Source organism: Miscanthus floridulus, chromosome 1, assembly GCF_019320115.1.
Source record: "Miscanthus floridulus cultivar M001 chromosome 1, ASM1932011v1, whole genome shotgun sequence".
NCBI classification, from domain to species: domain Eukaryota; kingdom Viridiplantae; phylum Streptophyta; class Magnoliopsida; order Poales; family Poaceae; genus Miscanthus; species Miscanthus floridulus.
The window spans coordinates 47,852,359-47,859,030 of NC_089580.1; positions in this window are offsets into that span (position 1 = coordinate 47,852,359).

Consider the following 6,672-nt stretch of genomic DNA (forward strand, 5'->3'; position numbering starts at 1 on the left):
TAAACTTGATTGATACATTTGAATGTGCATTTCATATGTTTGATTGCATGGCACAAGTTTTAAATTAAAATTTCATGCTTGTGTGGTGTATGCTAGTTGTAGGTTCTATTGATGAAATGAAAAACTAGCATGCATAGGTTGAGTAACTAGATGTGTGTTTATATTGTGACAACTAGACCCTTGCTTCTAATGTTGATCTCACGGGGTATTCTAGTTTTTGTGAATGTGTAGTTACCAATGGTGCTAAGGATGGTATATTTGGTGCACTCTGATTGGTATCAAGCTTCAAAGGTCCATCTCTTATACCTTAGCACCTTTTGGTAGACATTGACTCCTACTTTTCCTATCTAAGCATATGTGCAAGCTTCAATCCAAACTCTTAGCACATATGTAGGGGGAGCAAATGCTACCAATTGGGGTTCATAAAACTTATCCATATCCTTCTACACATGGTAAACATGCTTGGGCAAGCAACATGGATTCAATTGAATTTCAATTCATATCTTTGTGAAATGGTTGTCATTAATTACCAAAAAGAGGGAGATTGAAAGCTCTAGTTTGGTTTTGATGAATTGATGAAACCCTAAGTGCCAACCTAGTTTATCAAAGTAATCATAAGATAGATAGCACTATTCCAAGTGGTGGAGCAATGGTGAAGATCATGATGATGATATGACCATGGTGATGATCAAGTGCTTGGACTTGGAAAATAAGAAAGAAAAACAAAAAGCTCAAGGCAAAGGTAAAACTTGATAGGAGTTTTTTAGTTTAGTGATCAAGACACTTAGCGAGTGTGATCACATTTAGGATCAATAGCAATACTATTAAGAGGGGTGAAACTCGTATCAAAATACGGTCATCAAAGTGCCACTAGATGCTCTAACTCATTGCATATGCATTTAGGATCTAGTGGAGAGCTAACATTCTTGAAAATGTTTGTGAAAATATGCTAACACACGTGCACAAGGTGATACACTTGGTGGTTGGCACATTTGAGAAGGATGAAGAAGTTAGTGAGGTGGAGGAGTTGTCTTTCACTGACCGGACGCGGGCTTCGGTGTGATCGGACTCAACCGGGTGCGTCCGATCAGCTCTTGACAGTGAAGTGCTCAGCTCGGTGAGCGACCGGACGTAGGGTCAAAATGTGACCTAACGCGATGCTTATGCGTCCAGTCAAGGATGACGTATGGTGATGTGGAGTGGACTGCCAGAGGCAGCGTGGACCTGACGCTCGGCTTGCGTCCGCTCAGGGCAGACCTGACGCGTCCGATGGCCATTTTGCCGCTCGAAGAGCTTAACGCTGGGAGGCCGAGTTGATCGGCGCATCCGGTCATCTGCTTGACTGCGCATGGTGTTGAACTGATATGACAGCGAGGCTGGCACGTCGGTCACTGGATCGGGCGTGTCGGTCCTTCTTAATGCGAGTGCACAGGAGCGAGTTAGCCGTTGGAGATCGGGCGGACGCAAATTTGAAGGCGGGACATGTGGCGAAGATCCCATGACCGGACTCTGGACTAGGTGCGTCCGGTCGATCTGACTGGCGCGTTCGATCACTTCAGAGAAAGCTGACAGTGAGGAGCCCAACGGCTCTATTCGTGGAGGCTCTCTATTTAAGCCCCTTGGTCAGGCTCAAGCTCACTCTCTTAGGCCATTTGCATTGACATGGTAACCTTGTGAGCTTAGCCAAAGTCCTTCCACTCATCTCTATCATTGATTCATCATCTTTGTGAGATTGAGAGAGAATCCAAGTGCATTGCTTGAGTGTTTGCATCTAGAGGCACTTAGTGTTCGTGTTTCGCTTCGGGATTTGCTTGTTACTCTTGGTGGTTGCCGCCACCTAGACGGCTTGGAGCAACAAGGATCAAGTTTATACAATGTTTTTTAATAGACTGTAAAATAACTTGCACCTCTCATTACAGCTTATGCAATGTTTATTTTATGTCTTTTAGGGGTTAGTACATTATATAAATACTATATAACAAATTTATTATATTAACATGGTAGCAATCGATGTGTATACCATGTAAAAACTTTAGTTTATTTTTTAGTATCAAGTTTAGTATTACATGATAGCAACTTATTTCATAAATCTCTGGAACATTTTTATACAAAAATTGCTTCTAAATAAATTTGTTTTGGAATATAGGCCAGTGGGATCTAGTTTTGTTTACCTCGTTATGTAGAACATAACGGTGCAAATAGAATTAAAAATGGATACACCGTTTAAAAATTATAACATTTTAAATAAAATGTTTTGTATTTTATATTTCCGTGCAGGGTACATTTGCTGATTTGGTCGCGAGCGTGAGCCCTCGGGCTGGTGTTGCTCGCCCACATGTATGCAGTCTGCTCAGTCACTATGCAGGGTAGGGTCGCGGCTCTCCCACGTGCAGTCCGCTCAGTGGCCTCTCAGTCACTGCACAGGGTAGGGTCGCGCGCTTTTCGTATGCGCGACCGATCGCGCCTTATCCCTGTCCTTAATTTTTTTTTTTTTTTTTGGCACCAGGGAGATGAAAGACGATGCATCCCAAAAGATGGCGGGAATGGATGGAAATAGACATGCGGCTCATAATAAACGTTGCTCGTGGGTTCCATGTTGTCTCTGTTTATTTTTTATTAAAAAAAAATGTTCGTGTTGGTTGGCACGACGAATCGGAGCATCAGTTGGACGACATACAGAAGGCGTGTCCGCGCCGACATATGATGCGTGCGCGCAACGTCATGCGTGTCGAGGACCGCACGTAGTGCGGGTGGCATTGCCCACCAGTGTTCGAGCCTTGGACTTGGCGCTGGTGTCTCACTTGAGGTATTTTCCCTCTAAATTTCTGTACAGGTATTTCAGGCGTCCATAGACCACAAAGGGAGGCGATGTACTAGTCGCTAGCGAAGGTTGTGTCTTCCTAAATGTCTCGTAGACATGTGTTGTGGGTAGTAAATGTCTCGTAGACATGTGTTGTGGATAGTATAGGTTCTAGATCTAACGTACATCCTACAGAAACTACAACTTGTACTACCAGAGGAATCAAAAGAAAAAGTCATGCGTGTCAAATCCTAATATTTTATTACTAACTAGCATTTGTGTGTTGCAACGGGAGAAAAATATTAAATTTTCATTAAAAAACGAGAACCGGAAAGATACATAGCTATATATGTTTTACTCTTTTTTATAAAATTTTAAAGCTACAATTTATTTTATGATGACTATGACATTCATAATATAAGCTAATACTATATCATTTTAATTTTAAACTATCCATGTATCTTCTTTTGTGGATCTATAAAGATTGTAATTCCAATCTCTGATTAAAGCTGGCAAGAAGTTGGTCGGGGAAATATCTAGGACTTGTCCATTGGTTAATGATTATTACAAGTAAAACATGCTCGTGCGTTACACTGGGACATATAATTTATTGTCTAGCAGTACTTGTATTAATGTCAAACATATCGTGCATCGTAACGGGACGTACTACTGCGTGGTATCATAAAGCTATTAGCTATCTTTGTCTAGTTTAATTATCAAGGCCTATATTAAATGGAGGTGCAATGAAGTATTAACCCCACATGAGTAGAGAATTAGAGATTGACTCCACATGAGGCCTGTAATATGTTCTTGACCAGAGGCTTCGTTGTATTGTTTTTTTTCTAAAAAGAACAAAAAAGGAAGGAAATAAAGAAATTCTACCCTTCTTTCCTCTTTATTAGATTTCTATTATTTATATATATATATATATATATATATATATATATGGAGATAAATTTTGTTTCTTTAATATTAGGTATATATAGAGAGAGAGAGAGGATAGAGATTTATTTGTATTTGAATTAGGATTCATATGCAACTGAACGGAGGAAAAAAAAGAGAGAAAATTGTAACCGAAAAAGTGGTGCTCACGGACTCTGAAAGTTCTAGGATTTTGTTTGCGTAAAAAAATTAGTTCTTTAATAATAGAGAGAGGATAGAGATTTATTTTTATTTAGATCAGGATTCGTACTCAGGATACTAAAGATTATAAGGATAGGATTCCTAGTTATCTTTGTTATATTTTTCCTATTTGGATCCCGAAATCAGAAAGATCTAATTGGATTAGGATTCTAGTTATATAAAGAGAAAGGACTATAGGCGGTTTTCCACATTCACAAAGTTAGTTAAGGGATGGTCGGACAAAAAAAATAGGTGGAGAGAAATTTTATCTCTTTATTATTAGGTATAGATGATGGGAGACCACTCTCGGTTTTTCATATAGTAGTCCTTGTCTCGAGATTACATTAGTACATGCACACAATTTTAAGACACATTTATTTCGATTATTGTAGTTCACGGATTTGATTAGTTAGATCATCGATTGAATCAGACTATATAATAAGATAAATTTTGTTTCAAATGAAAATTGCCTTAATAACTTTAGTAATGTAAGTCTCTATTTTCTAAGGAGATCAAGGTTCAATTGCTCGTAATATTATTATATCTATTGTTTTTAATATTTTTATGTGAGAAAGAAAAAACGAAAAAAAAATCAAACGAAAGTTAAGAACAGATCGAACCCAATAGAAAACAAAAAAAAAGACAGTGAAAAAAAGACGTAACTAATCCCTCATACGGGACAAGGAAAAAAAAGACAAATACAAAGAAACTTTTCTACGCTAATAAGGTAGACAGGAAAATGAGATGTTGTTTGGCCTGATGGCTTTGTTGCAGTTTGAACGTTTGATTCGCTTGAGTAATTTAATTGTTTAAATGATGTGCCGCGGCTTATATATTTAATTCTTTTGGTTAGTCCTATCTACGGTTCAGAGACGAAGAGCATCTGGAACCGGTGAAAATCAATATTTGTTATCGTGACGACGGGCCAAACTCATTAGATTTGTTTCGATTTGGTCCGGTTGTCTACGTAGGGTGGTTTCGATTTAGTTTCTGCTTAGTTCCGGCTTGTTATATTTTTTCTTCTAGATGGAACAGTGTTTTTTTCTCACAACATTCATGAATAGTCTTGTTTTGATATTGATTGGTACTCGATTTAGAAAATCTTTCCTGTGTCGGTCTCCAACTCTTCATCTAGCGACCCTGTACGACCAGCTACCTAGATAGACGAGAAATTGAGGGTATTTTTGGTAATATAAATTAGCACCGAGAGTGATCTATTTAGATTAGGTTCCTATAGCTATCTATAGATTATTAGTTCCAACCTGTGTCCACGCCGTATCTACATTTAGGGAGCTAGGGGGTCCTATTCCTATTCAAGTTACCAAGCATCGAACTATTTGTATCAGGAAGGTGGACTAAAAAAAAATGGTCGGACGTATTATGTTATAGGAAGTAGAAAAACAAGGTTGAAAGAGATGCTTTGCTGTATAGATAGAAAGTAAGATCGGATTTTGTCTAATTTATTTTCTATTTGAATTAGGATTCCTATTCCCATTCAGTTTATTTAGACTTGGAGAGATCTATTTGTCCTAACTATCTAGGATCATATAAATTTAAATGGAAGAAAGCTCTCGACTACCGTTAGTTAGGAGGAGATGAACGAAAAAATGGTCGAAAATTTTATCTTTTTGACTCTTTATTTTTAGGTATAGAAGATATAGATATAGAATAAATTAATGGTAAGGAATTACGATGTTTGACTTTCTTCTCAAAATATAATATAAAACATGCCTTTTATATGTTTGACTTTCTCGAGTAGCACTTGAATTCTACACGATAGCTGGCCGCACGTATGCAACACTCGCCGAGTCAGTCGGTATATATATAAACTTTAGAGCAAAATTTACCGTCGGTCTCTGAACTTGGTCAGCAGTGTCATATAGGTCCCTAAACTTCTAAAATGATATATGTGGGTCTCTAAACTTGGCAGAAGGTATCATCTAGCCTCTAAACCTTAAAGGTGATCACCATAGGTCCCTAAACTTGGCCGGTGGTGTCATCCTGATCCCTAAACTTTCAAGGTGATCATCGCAGGTCCCTAAACTTGACAAGCGGTGTCATCCCTGTCCCAATGTGATCTAACCTGATCTATAAGCTGGCATGGCACGTTGACTATACATTAGACGGTTGATCTAACATGTGTCAATTAATCAATCATTATTTATATAAGATAATTTACATCAGCAAAATATAAATTAAAGTATTAAAATAATTTGCAACAATAAATATATTAGGCTTAAACTAAAATAGAAAAATACTAAAATTAATTTAATATTTATGTATCATTAATAGTATTAAAATAATATTAAAATTTCTATAGTATTAAAAGTTTTCTCTATTAAAAGTTAGTTCTAATTTTAATATTATTTTAAAAGTTTTAATAGTAGTATTATAGAATTAACTTTTCTCTATTATTAATACTATAATAATATTGTGCTACTTTTAATAGTAGTATTATAGTATTAGAACTTTTAATATTATTACATTTGGACACTGATGACACCGCTTGCCAAGTTTAGAGACATGCGGTGATCACCTTGAAAGTTCAAGGACCGTATGACACCGCTAGCCAAGTTTAGGGACCTGCGGTGATCACCTTAAAAGTTTAGGGACCTGGATAACACTTTCGGTAGATATTACTTTAGAAGTTCAGGGATATAGATGACATCGTCGGCCAAGTTCAGGGACAGACGGTGAATTTTGCTCTAAACTTTATACATGCATTGTGCATAGCTGACTGCTGACCACCA